A 15,510-nucleotide genomic window follows, 5' to 3' on the forward strand; every position below is an offset into this window, starting at 1 on the left:
TTCTCCAAGCTTTCTTCACCTATCATTAATAAACCAAACACATCAAAGCTTTGCTCAAAATCATGAGATATTCATTCTTTCATAATATGTGACAATTATAGCATAAAACCTCATGAAATTGCATTAATTCATCTATGGTTGATTAAATCAAAGGAAGCAGGAAAATCTACCCAATTGGCTTGCTTATGGCTCAATAAAGTGCATAATTGAATTGAAAACAAAAGAAAAATGCTAGTGAAACTAGGCTAAGATGACTTGTCATCACAACACCAAACTTAAAGCTTGCTTGTCCCCAAGCAAGGAAACTAATTATGCTCAAAGGTTCTTTCAATTAAGACGGATTGAAGAACAACTTGTCAGGTCGTGTGAGTGAAGTGATCAAGTAACAGTGGGGTGAACTCTAAATTATATGCTCATATAAGGGCTTCAGTGCTTACTAGTCCTCACATATTGGGAGTCTTAGGTCTTAGGATTTTCATCCAAATGGTATCATGGAGATCTCTTTATATGTAGTCACCTTGAAGCAGCTTATAGTTTCTGTGCTTTGGCCTCGACTCTAAGTGTCATGTCTCAAAGCGGCTCTTTAGATAAGCTTTCAACCAATACTCCTAAACCAGTTGGTTTTAAGGTATTAGGTGTTAAAGCACCCCTAAGGATTTACTTGCTCAAGCCTCTTTCATTGACACAACTCAACCACAAGCATTTACTAGGCTAACAACTCTTTGAGTTTTGTTTCTTCTTTCTTTTTCTGCCTAGTAATTGATGCTCAGAGCCTTGCGCCATGTTCTTTTTGCTTTTGTATTTTCTTTATTTTCTTTTGTTTTGTTTGCTGCTTCTTGGATCAATAGATTTTTGAGAATCTCCACAATACTTCTGTGAACTTCATGTCCTGCCTATGAGCTCCCATGCAAGTTTTCACAAGCATGCAATCTCAATACATAATCATACAACTAGAACCACCACTTCTCCAAATCTTTTGCTTGCCTCAAAATTGCTTGATTCCTCAATCCTTCTTTTCAAAGAACTTTCATGTGATGCATTTTTTTTGAAATATTGAGTGCAAACAAGTTTTGGAGAGTATAGTGTTGTAAATGATCAAGCATCTTGCTTATTGAATTACAGAAAAACTTTGCTATGCAGGCAGGCAGGGGTATTATGTAACTTTCAGTTTAGCAGCATCTGATACAAAATAATCATTGAACAATACAACCTTTTGGAGTTCGCTTGCTTTCTTCTTCCTCATCATCATTGCCGATCTTTACATTCCTCTCTCTTCCTTTTGATAGATGATGCTAAATCTTTCCAAAAGTTTGTATGGTACCCTGCAGTGATATTGAAAGTTGCTTGTTCCCCAAGCACTTAGAGACAATGGTTAGTCTGCATGATTTATTTGTAGGCCTTTGAACTTACTTTGGTGTGGGAACACCAAACTTAGTACCTTGCTAATGGTTTTCATGCATCAAATTAACCATGTGTGATAATTTTTTTTCTCTTTTTTTTTTCTTTTTCAAAAGCCATGAAACTGAAAACTAGGAAACAGCAAAATAGTTAACTAGTTCATCCAACATGCTTGAAGCCAACATTATGCAGAAAGTGAGAATGTGTTTTATAATGGGATTTTGATGAAACACCAAACTTAGAATCCTTCATTCTCCTTTATATTGTTTTGGTGTGTAACACCAAGCTTAGCTTCTAGCAATATAGATAAAACTAATTATCCTTTTTATTAAAATAGATATGAAAAGATGGTTACCTCCGGTTGGGTTGCCTCCCAACAAGCGCTCTTTTATTGTCACTAGCTTGACATCCTCTGTGCTTGCTCAGTTCAGATTCTGAGCTTCCTTCTCCTTGTCCCCTTGTCCTCCTAAGTGAGGCTTTGCTTTGTGATGCTCATCCTAGATGAGTGATTCTTTTCCTTTAGCCCTCTTCTCACTCATTTCTGTGAGATTCTTAGCTAATTGTTCCATTTGCCTCTCAATTCCCCCGAGTGAGGCCTCCTGGTGTTTGCTTATCATCTCTTGATGTGTCATCATTCTCTCTACTAAGATCTCCAGATTGGTGATCCTCTGAGAGTCTTGTGAGATTGGTTGGTTGTGGGGTGTTGGGGGTTGGAAGGGTGGGTAGTGTGGTGGTATGTAGTGATTGTTGTTGGTATGGTGGTGTTTTTGCAGGTTTGGGAAATTGGAGTTGTTGTAGTTGAAGTCCCTTTGTTCCTGATGTTGAGATTCCCTCATTCTCAGATAGGAATGTGGTTTCCATGGTGGAACTTGTGCATTCACTGTAGTAGGATGTAGAAAATCAATCTGTCTAGCTATTGACTCCAATTGTTGCTGAGTTTGCTGGTGTAGCTGTTTATTTTGATTCATGACTGCCTTTATTCCTTCAAGATTTATTACTTCCTTTTCTAAAGTTGCATTCTGTGGTGTCTCAAATGAGTGTTGGTTATTGGCTCTCTTGTCATTGAACTCTGCAGTTCCTTGGCCAGTTGCTGTTGCTTTGAGTAGGTCATCTGAGAAGTAACCCACCGCTCTTCTTGTTTCTGGGGTTAGTCCTTCATAGAACGCTTGGAAACCCACTTTGTCACTTGCTTTCTTGTATCTTTCCCATGCTTTGAACAATGGTTCTTCCTCTCCTTGTATGAATGGATGTATTCCCTCTTTCGTCTTGATGTTTTGTTGGGATGAGGAGAATTTGGCTAGAAACTTGGCAACCAAATCATCCCAACTAGTGATACTTCATTGGGGAAAAGTTTCAAGCCATTGTGCCGCTTCATCCTTCAGTGAGAAAGGAAACAGCAAGAGCTTATAGGCATCATGATTTACACTATCGAGGTTGACAACACCACAGGTCCTCAGAAAAATGGATAGGTGCTGTTTAGGATCCTCCAATGGATTTCAACCATAGGAACAATTGTTCTCGATTAGTGTAATGAGTTGCGGCTTCATGTTGTGGTGTTCTTCTTTCTCAGAAACTCCTTCTTCAATGATATCCTTCCCTCTGGCCGCTCTTCTTTCCTGTGACATATAAATCAACAACGGAACACACAGTGATATTCTTGAAAATTGAGTGTAGTCAGTTGAGACAAAACTTCAAACAGTTAGTGGGTTAGTCACAAATTAAAGAAAAAGTGCTTGATCTAAACTGCCACCTCACTTAATCATTGTCAATCTAATCAATCCCCGGCAACGGCGCCAAAAACTTGATGTGGGGAAAACGATCCGACACAAAACTCACCGGCAAGTGCACCGGGTCGCATCAAGTAATAATAACTCACGGGAGTGAGGTCGATCCCACAGGGATTGAAGGATTGAGCAATTTTAGTTTAGTGGTTGATTTAGTCAAGCGAATCAAGATTTGGTTGAGAGATTTGTGATTTGCAGAATTTAAATTGCATAGAAAGTAAAGGGAATGGGTAAATTGCATGAAATTAAAGAGAACTGAAATTTAAAGTGCTGAATCTTAAAGAACAAGAAATTAAATGGCAGAAACTTAGAACGCAAGAAATGTAAATTGCAGAATCTTAAAGTGCAAGAAATGCAAATGGCTTGAATTGTAAAGGGAATTGGGAATTGGATTTGTAGAAATTAAACAAGACAAAGTAAAATTCAACAAACATAAGAGTGGAAGATGAATTGGATTGAATCAGATCTTGAAACAAAAATGTAAATGAGCTTGAAAGCAGTAAACAGAGAATGTAAAATGATAATTCAGATCTCAGGACCCAAGAGACTAGATAACCAAGTCTAGATCTCAATACCTTCCTAGATCCAACAAGAACAATTGTAAAGGAAATGTAAATTGCAGAGAAAGTAGATGAAGAAGCAATTAACAGAAATTTAAATTCAATTGTGCAGTAAAGAAACAGAGAGGTCTCAGGATGAGATTGAAACAGAATTCCTTCAATTCTCCAACCCAAGATCCAAGACAGTTGTAATTGAAATTGAAAGCAAGAAAACTAAGAGGAAGGGAATTCAATTCTCCTTCCCCGAGACTTAGAAATTAAAATTCACTCCACACCAAAAGCTCTCCGAAAACTCTCTATGAAAACTAAAAGGAAAAGCTCTCTCAAAAACTTAAATTCTATGCTATTTATACACTTTCTTCAAATGGTCTTCAAGCCTTCAATTGGGCCTTTGCTCTTGATGGAATTGGGTTGATAGAGGCCTTGGTTGATTGCTCTTGGAGTTTGGAGAAGAACCGAAGTGAACCAGGTTTGGAATCATGTAAGCTTGAGTAAAAGTTTGAGTAAAAGTTTGAGGCAAACTTTTACTCAAACTTTTCATATCAGCCACCCCATCCTTGCTGCTACCAACGTTTGAGCCAAAGTTTGGGGTCAAACTTTTGCTCAAACATTGGCTCCCCCTTGCACACTCATGGCGCCAACGTTTGCCAAAAATTTTGAGGCAAACGTTGGCGCAAGCTTTTGGTCTCCAGGGTGTGTTGTTCATGGCGCCAACGTTTGCCAAAAAGTTTGAGGCAAACGTTGGCGCAAACTTTTGCTCTCCAGGGTGTTGATTTGTGATGCCAAAAGTTTGCCAAAAAGTTTGAGGCAAACTTTTGCTCAAGCTTTTTGCCCAAAAGTTTGCACAAAAGTTTGAGGCAAACTTTTGGTCAAGCTTTTTGCTCTCTGGTTCGTTTTCACTTATTCCAAAAGTTTGAGCTAAAGTTTGAGGCAAACTTTTGCTCAAACTTTTTTGTCCTCTCTTCCTCCTAGCCATTCCTTCTTGCTTCAACCTTTCTCCAAGCTTTCTTCACCTATCATTAATAAACCAAACACATCAAAGCTATGCTCAAAATCATGAGATATTCATTCTTTCATAATATGTGACAATTATAGCATAAATCCTCATGAAATTGCATTAATTCATCTATGGTTGATTAAATCAAAGGAAGCATGAAAATCTACCCAATTGGCTTGCTTATGGCTCAATAAAGTGCATAATTCAATTGAAAACAAAAGAAAAATGCTAGTGAAACTAGGCTAAGATGACTTGTCATCAGCAGCCGAACCCAACAACAATGCAAGGAGAATGCTTGGTGGCTTTACTGCACCTAATTCCAATTTACATGGAAGAAGCATCTCCATTCCGCCATTGGAGCAAACAACTTTGAGCTGAAACCTCAATTAGTTTCTCTGATGCAGCAGAACTGCAAGTTTCATGGACTTCCATCTGAAGATCCTTTTCAGTTCTTAACTGAATTCTTGCAGATATGTGATACTGTTAAGACTAATGGAGTAGATCCTGAAGTCTACAGGCTCATGCTTTTTCCTTTAGCCAAGTTCTTTCCTCCTCAAAAGCTAAGCAAGCTTAGAGTGGATATTCAAACCTTCAGACAGAAAGAAGGTGAATCCCTCTATGAAGCATGGGAAAGATACAAACAGTTGACCAAAAAGTGTCCTTCTGACATGCTTTCAGAATGGACCATCCTAGATATATTCTATAATGGTTTATCTGAGTTATCAAAGATGTCATTGGATACTTCTGCAGGTGGATACATTCACCTAAAGAAAATGCCTGCAGAAGCTCAAGAACTCATTGACATGGTTGCTAATAACCAGTTCATGTACACTTCTGAAAGGAATCCTGTGAATAATGGGACGCCTATGAAGAAGGGAGTTCTTGAAATTGATACTCTGAATGCCATATTGGCTCAGAACAAAATATTGACTCAGCAAGTCAATATGATTTCTCAGATTCTGAATGGAATGCAAGCTGCATCCAGCAGTACTCAAGAGGCATCTTCTGAAGAAGAAGCTTATGATCCTGAGAACCCTGCAATAGCAGAGGTGAATTACTTAGGTGAACCTTATGGTAACACCTATAATTCATCATGGAGAAATCATCCAAATTTCTCATGGAAGGATCAAAAGCCTCAACAAGGCTTTAATAATGGTGGAAGAAACAGGTTTAACAATAAGAAGTACATGAGTTTTGAATTTATCCTTGAACTTAGCTTAATTATATTGATCTGGTGACAATGCGTCTTGTTTTCTGAATGTATGCTTGAACAGTGCATATGTCTTTTGAAGTTGTTGTTTAAGAATGTTAAATATGTTGGCTCTTGAAAGAATGATGACTAGAAAACATGTTATTTGATAATCTGAAAAATCATAAAAATGATTCTTGAAGCAAGAAAAAGCAGCAAAGAACAAAGCTTGCAAAAAAAAAAAAAATAGGCGAAAAAAAAAATAGAAAGAAAAAGAAAAAGCAAGCAGAAAAAGCCAAAGGCTCTTAAAACCAAGAGGCAAGAGCAAAAAGCCAATAGCCCTTAAAACCAAAAGGCAAGGGTAATAAAAAGGATCCCAAGGCTTTGAGCATCAGTGGATAGGAGGGCCTAATGGAATAAAATCCTGGCCTAAGCGGCTAAACCAAGCTATCCCCAACCATGTGCTTGTGGCGTGAAGGTGTCAAGTGAAAACTTGAGACTGGGCAGTTAAAGTCAAGGTCCAAAGCAAAAAAAGAGTGTGCTTAAGAACCCTGGACACCTCTAATTGGGAACTTTAGCAAAGCTGAGTCACAATCTGAAAAGGTTCACCCAATTATGTGTCTGTGGCATTTATGTATCCGGTGGTAATACTGGAAAACAAAGTGCTTAGGGCCACGGCCAAGACTCATAAAATAGCTGTGTTCAAGAATCATCATACTGAACTAGGAGAATCAATAACACTATCTGAACTCTGAGTTCCTATAGATGCCAATCATTCTGAACCTCAATGGATAAAGTGAGATGCCAAAACTATTCAAGAGGCAAAAAGCTATAAGTCTCGCTCATATGATTGAAGCTCTGTTTCATTGATAGTTTGGAATTTATAGTATATTCTCTTCTTTTTATCCTATTTGATTTTGAGTTGCTTGGGGACAAGCAACAATTTAAGTTTGGTGTTGTGATGAGCGGATAATTTATACGCTTTTTGACATTGTTTTTAGTATATTTTTAGTAGAATCTGGTTACTTTTAGGGATGTTTTCATTAGTTTTCATGTTAAATTCACATTTCTGGACTTTACTATGAGTTTGTGTGTTTTTCTGTGATTTCAGGTATTTTCTGGCTGAAATTGAGGGACTTGAGCAAAAATCAGATTCAGAGGTTGAAGAAGGACTGCTGATGCTGTGGGATTCTGACCTCCCTGCACTCAAAGTGGATTTTCTGGAGCTACAGAACTCAAAATGGTGCGCTTCCAATTGCATTGGAAAGTAGACATCCAGGGATTTCCAGAAATATATAATAGTCTATACTTTGGCCAAGAATAGACGACGCAAACTGGCGTTCAACGCCAGCTCTCTGCCCAATTCTGGCGTCCAGCGCCAGAAAAGGATCCAAAACCAGAATTGAACGCCCAAACTGGCACAAATACTGGCGTTCAACTCCAAGAAGGACCTCTACATGTGCAACACTTAAGCTCAGCCCAAGCACACACCAAGTGGACCCCGGAAGTGGATTTATGCATCAATTACTTATTTCTGTAAACCCTAGTGACTAGTTTATTATAAATAGGACATTTTACTATTGTATTAGACATCTTTGAATCTTTGGATCATCTTTGGACGCCTGGTTCTTAGATCAGAGGGGCTGGCCATTCGGCCATGCCTGGACCTTTTACTTATGTATTTTTAACGGTAGAGTTTCTACACTCCATAGATTAAGGTGTGGAGCTCTGCTGTTCCTCAAAGATTAATGCAAAGTACTACTGTTTTCTATTCAATTCATCTTATTTCGATTCTAAGATATTCATTCGCTCTTCAACCTGAATGTGATGAACATGACAATCATCATCATTCCCTATGAACGCGTGCCTGACAACCACTTCCGTTCTACCTTTGACTGAATGAGTATCTCTTAGATCTCTTAATCAGAATCTTCGTGGTGTAAGCTAGAATGATGGCGGCATTCAAGAGAATCCGGAAAGTCTAAACCTTGTCTGTGGTATTCCGAGTAGGATTCAATGACTGAATGACTGTGACGAGCTTCAAACTCGCGATTGCTGGGCGTAGTGACAGACGCAAAAGGATAGTAAATCCTATTCCAGTATGATCGGAAACCGAAAGATGAATAGCCGTGCCGTGATAGGGTGCGTTGACCATGTTCACTGAGAGGATAGGATGTAACCATTGACAAGGGTGATGCCTCCAGACGATTAGTCGTGCCGTGACAGGGCATTTGGATCATTTTCCCGAGACAAGACCGAAAGTAGCCGTTGACAATGGTGATGCATTACATAAAGCCAGCCATGGAAAGGAGTAAGACTGATTGGATGAAGATTACAGGAAAGCAGAGGTTGAGAGGAACGAAAGCATCTATATTCGCTTATCTGAAATTCTCACCAATGATTTACATAAGTATTTCTATCCCTATTTCATTAATTATTTTCGAAAACCCCATTACTATTTTATATCCGCCTGACTGAGATTTACAAGGTGACCATAGCTTGCTTCATACCGACAATCTCCGTGGGATTTGACCCTTACTCACGTAAGGTATTACTTGGACGACCCAATGCACTTGCTGGTTAGTTGTGCGAAGTTGTGAACCATGGTATTGGCATCATGTTTTTGGCATCACAATTTCTGCGCACCAGTAAGCCCGTAGTAGAATATGTCTAACTACACCCATTCTGAAAACATTTCAGAGGGGCTTTTTTTAGCATCTCTTTGTACCTCTCTGATGAGCGGATAATTTATACGCTTTTTGACATTGTTTTTAGTATGTTTTTATTAGGATCTAGTTACTTTTAGGGATGTTTTCATTAGTTTTTATGTTAAATTCACATTTCTGGACTTTACTATGAGTTTGTGTGTTTTTCTGTGATTTCAGGTATTTTCTGGCTGAAATTGAGGGACTTGAGCAAAAATCTGATTCAGAGGTTGAAGAAGGACTGCTGATGTTGTTGGATTCTGACCTCCCTGCACTCAAAGTGGATTTTCAGGAGCTACAGACCTCGAAATGGCGCGATTCCAATTGCGTTAGAAAGTAGACATTCAGGGCTTTCCAGAAATATATAATAGTCCATACTTTGGCCAAGAATAGACAATGTAAACTGGCGTTCAACGCTAGCTTTCTACCCAAATCTGGCGTCCAGCGCCAGAAAAGGAGCCAAAACCAGAGTTGAACGCCCAAACTGGCACAAAAGCTGGCGTTCAACTCCAAGAAGGACCTCTACACGTGCAACACTCAGGCTCAGCCCAAACACACACCAAGTGGGCCCAGGAAGTGGATTTATACATCAATTACTTACTCATGTAAACCCTAGTAGCTAGTTTATTATAAATAGGACCTTTTACTATTGTATTAGGCATCTTTTGATCACCTTAGGATCTTAGGAACATCTGGGAATGCATAGTTCTTAGACCATGGGGGCTGGCCTCTCGACCATGCCTGGACCTTTCACTTATGTATTTTCAACGGTAGAGTTTCTACACTCCATAGATTAAGGTGTGGAGCTCTGCTGTTCCTCAATGATTAATGCAAAGTACTACTGTTTTCCATTCAATTCATCTTATTTCGCTTCTAAGATATCCATTCGCACGCAAGAACGTGATGAAGGTGATGATTATGTGTGACGCTCATCATCCTTCTCCCTTATGAACGCGTGCCTGACAAACACTTATGTTCTACATGAAATAAGCTAGAATGAATATCTCTTAGATCTCCTAACCGAAATCTTTGTGGCGTAAGCTAGAATGATGGCGGAATTCAAGAGAATCCGGAAGGTCTAAACCTTGTCTGTGGTATTCCGAGTAGGATTCGATGAATGAATGACTGTGACGAGCTCCAAACTCGCGATTGCAGGGCGTTAGTGACAGACGTAAAAGGATAGTAAATCCTATTCCAGCATGATCGAGAACCGACAGATGAATAGCCGTGCCGTGACAGGGTGCGTGAGCATATTATTCACTGAGAGGATAAGATGAAGCCATTGGCAAGGGTGATGCCTCCAGACGATTAGCCGTGCCGTGACAGGGCATTGGATCATTTTCCTGAGAGATGACCGAAAGTAGCCATTGACACTGGTGATGTATCACATAAAGCCAGCCATGGAAAGGAGTGAGACTGATTGGATGAAGATAGCAGGAAAGCAGAGGTTCAGAGGAACGAAAAGCATCTCCATTCGCTTATCTGAAATTCCTACCAAAGATTTACATAAGTATCTCTATCTCTATTCTATTATTTATTATTCGAAAACTCCATGACTATTTTATATCCACCTGACTGAGATTTGCAAGGTGACCATAGCTTGCTTCATACCAACAATCTCCGTGGGATTCGACCCTTACTCACGTAAGGTATTACTTGGACGACCCAGTGCACTTGCTGGTTAGTTGTATCGAAGTTGTGACAAATTATTAATGTGTAATCACGATTACGCGTACCAAGTTGCTCACGTGCCAGGAATAGTTTGAGCCTGGACATCACAATTTCGTGCACCAAGTTTTTGGCGCCGTTGCCGGGGATTGTTTGAGTTTGGACAACTGACGGTTCATCTTGTTGTTCAGATTAGGTAATTTTCTTTTTATTTTATTTTCAAAAATTTTTCAAAAATATTTCTAAAATTTTCTCCTTTGTTTTCGAAAAAAAAAATTTTCCTTTATTTTCAAAAAATAAAAATAAAAATGTTTTCAAAAATTTTTATTCAAAATTTTTAAGAATGAATTCTAGTGTTTCATGAAGCATGTTGAAGCCTGGCTGGCTGTAAAGCCATGTCTATTCCTTTGGGAATGAGTATGTCAGGCATGTCATATCTGAATTACATGCAAAAGCTTGGCTGGGCATTGGCCATGTCTAGTGTTTTGGACTGGAGCTTTCATTGAAGGCTTGGCTGGCTAGTGAGCCATGTCTAATTCCTAGACTGAAGCTTTAGACTAAGAATGCAAGATTCCTGGAAGTCATTTTAAAAATTTTGGAATCCTTATTTTCCTTTTTCAATTAATTTTCGAAAAATACCAAAAAAAAATTAGAAAATCATAAAAATCAAAAAATATTTTTTGTGTTTCTTGTTTGAGTCTTGAGTCATGTTATAAGGTTGGTGTCAATTGCATGTGCATCCTGCATTTTTCGAAAATTTCATGCATTCATAGTGTTCTTCATGATCTTCAAGTTGTTCTTGGTAAGTCTTCTTGTTTGATCTTGATGATTTTTTATTTTGTGTCTTTTCATGTTTATCATATGCATTCTTGAATTCTTAGTGTCTAAGCATTAAAGAATTCTAAGTTTGGTGTCTTGCATGTTTTCTTTGCATTAAAAACTTTTCAAAAATATGTTCTTGATGTTCATCATGACATTCAAAGTGTTCTTGGTGTTCATCTTGACATTCATAGCATTCTTGCATGCATTCATTGTTTTGATCTAAAAATTTCATGCATTGCATCTTTTTAGTGTTTTTCTCTTGCATCATAAAAATTCAAAAATAAAAAAAATATCCTTCCCTTTTTCTCTCATCAAATTCGAAAATTTGGATTGACTTTTTCAAAAATTTTTAAAATCAAATTGTTTCTCATGAGTCAAATCAAATTTTCAGTTTGAAAATCTTATCTTTTTCAAAATCTTTTTCAAAAATCAAATTTTTTTCAAAATTCTAAGTTATTTTCGAAAATTCCAAAAATATTTTTCAAAAATCTTTTTCTTATTTTTAGACCAAATTTTCGAAAATAACATAATCAATTAATGTTTTGATTCAAAAAATTTGAAGTTTGTTACTTGCTTGTTAAGAAAGATTCAAACTTTAAGTTCTAGAATCATATCTTGTGATTTCTTATGAATGAAGTCATTAATTGAGATTTTAAAAATCAAATCTTTTTCAAAAACTAAATTCTATCATATCTTTTCAAAAAATATCTTCTCATCTTATCTTTTTCAAATATCTTTTCAAAATATCTTTTCTAACTTCCTAACTTCTTATCTTTTCAAAATTTGTTTCAACTAACTAACTAACTTTTTGTTTGTTTCTTAACTTTTTAAAAAATACCTAACTAACTCTCTCTCTCTAATTTTCGAAAATATCTTCCCTCTTTTTCAAAAATTTCTTTTTAATTAACTAATTATTCTTATTTTTATTTTTAATTTCAAAAAAAAAAATTTCGAAAATTAGTAACATTTTTTCAAAAACCATTTTCGAAAATCACTAACTCTTTTTCTAAAATATTTTCGAAAATTCTCCCTCTCCCATCTCATTCTATTTATTCATTCATATCCTAACATCTCATCTCACATCTCTGCCATCCTCACAGTTGTGTTTCTTTCTTTACATCACACTCTTTGTCCCCCTCTTTTCTTTCACTCACAAAGAAATCCCTATACTGTGGTATAAAGGATTTCTATTATTATTATTTTTCTGTGCCCTCTTTTTGTCATATGAGCAGGAGCAAGGATAAGAACATTCTTGTGGAAGCAGATCCAGAACCTGAAAGGACTCTAAAAAGGAAACTAAGAGAAGCTAAAATACAACAATCCAGAGATAACCTTTCAAAAATTTTCGAACAGGCAGAGGAGATGGCAGCCGAAAATAATAATAATGTAAGGAAGATGCTTGGTGACTTTACTGCACCTAATTCCAATTTACATGGAAGAAGCATCTCCATTCCTGCCATTAGAGCAAACAACTTTGAGCTGAAACCTCAATTAGTTTCTCTGATGCAGCAGAACTGCAAGTTTCATGGACTTCCATCTGAAGATCCTTTTCAGTTCTTAACTGAATTCTTGCAGATATGTGATACTGTTAAGACTAATGGAGTAGATCCTGAAGTCTACAGGCTCATGCTTTTCCCTTTTGCTGTAAGAGACAAAGCTAGATTATGGTTGGATTCTCAACCCAAAGACAGCCTGAACTCTTGGGATAAGCTGGTCATGGCTTTCTTAGCCAAGTACTTTCCTCCTCAAAAGCTAAGCAAGCTTAGAGCTGATGTTCAAACCTTCAGACAGAAAGAAGGTGAATCCCTCTATGAAGCCTGGGAAAGATACAAATAGTTGACCAAAAAGTGTCCCTCTGACATGCTTTCAGAATGGACCATCCTGGATATATTCTATGATGGTTTATCTGAGCTATCAAAGATGTCACTGGACACTTCTGCAGGTGGATCCATTCACCTAAAGAAAACGCCTGCAGAAGCTCAAGAACTCATTGACATGGTTGCTAATAACCAGTTCATGTACACTTCTGAAAGAAATCCTGTGAGTAATGGGACGCCTATGAAGAAGAGAGTTCTTGAAGTTGATACTCTGAATGCCATATTGGCTCAGAATAAATTATTGACTCAGCAAGTCAATATGATCTCTCAGAGTCTGCATGGAATGCAAGCTGCATCCAACAGTACTCAAGAGGCATCTTCTGAAGAAGAAGCTTATGATCCTGAAAACCCTGCAATAGCAGAGGTAAATTACTTAGGTGAACCTTATGGAAACACCTATAACTCATCATGGAGAAATCATCCAAATTTCTCATGGAAGGATCAAAAGCCTCAACAAGGCTTTAATAATGGTGGAAGAAACAGGTTTAACAATAATAAACCTTTTCCATCATCCACTCAGCAACAGACAGAGAACACTGAACAAAATGCTTCTAATTTAGCAAATCTAGTCTCTGATCTATCCAAGGCCACTGTAAGTTTCATGAATGAAACAAGATCTTCCATTAGAAATCTGGAAGCACAAGTGGGCCAGCTGAGTAAAAGGATCACTGAAATCCCTCCCTGTACTCTCCCAAGCAATACGGAAGATAACCCAAAAGGAGAGTGCAAGGCCATTGACATAAGCAAAATGGCCGAACCCAATGAGGGAGAGGAGGACGTGAATCCCAAGGAGGAAGACCTCCTGGGACGTCCAGTGACCAATAAGGAGCTTTTCTCTGAGGAACCAAAGGACTCTGAGGCTCATCTAGAGACCATAGAGATTCCATTGAACCTCCTTATGCCCTTCATGAGCTCTGATGAGTATTCCTCTTCTAAAGAGAATGAGGATGTTAATGAAGAGCAAACTGCCAAGTTTCTTGGTGCAATCATGAAGCTGAATGCCAAATTATTTGGCATTGATACTTGGGAAGTTGAACCTCCCTTGTTTATCAATGAACTAAGTGATCTGGATCAACTGACATTGCCTCAGAAGAGACAGGATCCTGGAAAGTTCATAATATCCTGTACCATAGGCACCATGATCTTTAAGGCTCTGTGTGACCTTGGTTCAGGAATAAACCTCATGCCCCTCTCTGTAATAGAGAAACTGGGAATCTATGGGGTGCAAGCTGCTAGAATCTCATTAGAGATGGCAGACAACTCAAGAAAACAGGCTTATGGACAAGTAGAGGACATGTTAGTAAAGGTTGAAGGCCTTTACATCCCTGCTGATTTCATAGTCTTAGATACTGGAAAGGAAGACGATGAATCCATCATCCTAGGAAGACCTTTCCTAGCCACAGCAAGAGATGTGATTGATGTGGACAGAGGAGAATTGATCCTTCAATTGAATAAGGACCACCTTGTGTTTATAACTCAAGGATCTCTCTCTGCATCCATGGAGAGGAAGCAGAAAAAGCTTCTCTCAAAGCAGAGTCAAACAAAGCCCCCACAGTCAAACTCTAAGTTTGGTGTTGGGAGGCCACAACCAAACTCTAAGTTTGGTGTTGAACTCCCATATCCAAACTCTAAGTTTGGTGTTGGAGAGTCTCAACAAAGCTCTGCACATCTGTGAGGCTCCATGAGAGCCCACTGTCAAGCTATTGACATTAAAGAAGCGCTTGTTGGGAGGCAACCCAATTTTTATTTATCTAACTATATTTTCCTTAGTTATATGTCTTTGTAGGTTCATGATCATGTGGAGTCACAAAATAAACAAAAAAATCAAAAATGGAATAAAAAACAGCAGAAGAAAAATCACACCCTGGAGGAGCATCTGTCTGGCGTTCAGCGCCAGAACAGAGCATGGTTCTGGCGCTGAACGCCCAAAATGGGCAGCTTCTGGGTGCTGAACGCCAGAACAGGCATGGTTCTGGCGTTCAACGCCAGAAATGGCACACAAATGGGCGTTGAACGCCCAAAATGGACACCAGCCTGGCGCCGAACACCTCAGGATCTGTGGACCCCACAGGATCCACTCAGGATCTGTGGACCCCACAGGATCCCCTTCTACCTCTACTCACTTCTTCTCACCACTCTCTTTCACACAACCCCATCCACTCTTCCCCATAAACCTACCTCATAAACTCCACCTACCTTCAAAATTCAAAACCAATTTCCCACCCAAACCCACCCATATGGCCGAACCTTAATCCCCCCTCCCTTCCCTATATAAAGACCTCCATTCTTCATCAAATTCACACAACACATCCCTCTACACTCCTCTGGGCCGAAACCACATCTCCCTCTCCCTCTCCATATTTCTTCTTCTTCTTCTTCTATTCTTTTGTTTATTGCTCGAGGGCGAGCAATATTCTAAGTTTGGTGTGGTAAAAGCATAGCTTTTTTTGTTTTTCCATTACCATTGATGGCATCTAAGACCGGAGGATCCTCTAGAAGAGGGAAAGGGA

The 15,510-nt window shown here is 38.5% G+C and overlaps 2 non-coding genes across 2 annotated transcripts; both read right to left on the reverse strand.

Annotated features, from left to right (window-relative positions):
• Positions 1–5,305: 5,305 nt before the first annotated feature.
• Positions 5,306–5,413, reverse strand: LOC148555813 (small nucleolar RNA R71). The gene has a single exon (XR_015886648.1). It is a non-coding gene; the product is annotated as a small nucleolar RNA R71 (small nucleolar RNA).
• A 7,468-nt stretch (positions 5,414–12,881) lies between these two features.
• LOC148555814 (small nucleolar RNA R71) lies at positions 12,882–12,989 on the reverse strand. Its single transcript, XR_015887813.1, has one exon. It is a non-coding gene; the product is annotated as a small nucleolar RNA R71 (small nucleolar RNA).
• Positions 12,990–15,510: the final 2,521 nt, after the last annotated feature.

This window comes from Arachis ipaensis, chromosome B6 (genome assembly GCF_059453495.1).
Source record: "Arachis ipaensis isolate K30076 ecotype BB chromosome B6, ASM5945349v1, whole genome shotgun sequence".
NCBI lineage: Eukaryota > Viridiplantae > Streptophyta > Magnoliopsida > Fabales > Fabaceae > Arachis > Arachis ipaensis.